Consider the following 843-nt stretch of genomic DNA (forward strand, 5'->3'; position numbering starts at 1 on the left):
TTTATTCAGACAAAAGACATGCATTAGAAATGGTAAGGATCACAGCTCCCCAAAACTGAAGCCAAAGCATCTCTGTGGCCGCTGGTGACGGGCTGCAGGATCATAAATCCTGCCTCCAAATTTTAATAGATAACACACAATAACCGAACACTACTAATGTTTCCCAAAGATGGTTTCTGTTATTTTAGGTAGTTCGTACCACGCTGATGTTTGCTGAAGTGTTTATTTTTCTGATCAGGTTTATTTAATGATATAAAAATGAGGATAAATTAGTTATTTAATGATATATAAAGTAGGTTTTATGCATTGATTGACAGCTGAACTCTGCTCTCGATTGATTTGGCCGGCTACGCGGGCGGGAACTCGATACCGCAGCTCCAACGCTCGTCACTACTGCGAACACTCTGTCTCCAAATGATGTCATCAGCGCTCATATCCAGGATATTTTGGCTTCAATTTTGTGCAGTTGGAGGAAGTGGAGACGTGTCCTCCATCTTTATTTAATTGATTTAGCAAGTCAGTTTCCCCGTATATGTGTGTGTGTGTGTGTGTGTGTCTATTTCTGTATGTTACATAAGGTAATCCGAGAATAAATATGATTCAAACAGTACGTTAAAAAATCTTTATAAGACAGAAATACTACATGGCATTTCAGTTCATTTAGTCATACTTTAATTTTCAAAAACTTATTTTAGTAGAAAATACTAAAATTCTTTTAACTAATATTTCACAAAGCACCATTTTATTTGGTGGATTTTTTTTCAATATTTTCATTATCAATGAGTTTTGTTGCATTTACACTCCAAAAAACATGACGAATCTCGTGTGTTTCTTCACATTTTT

Source organism: Lutjanus erythropterus, chromosome 23 (assembly GCF_056507025.1).
Source record: "Lutjanus erythropterus isolate fLutEry1 chromosome 23, fLutEry1.hap2, whole genome shotgun sequence".
NCBI lineage: Eukaryota > Metazoa > Chordata > Actinopteri > Lutjaniformes > Lutjanidae > Lutjanus > Lutjanus erythropterus.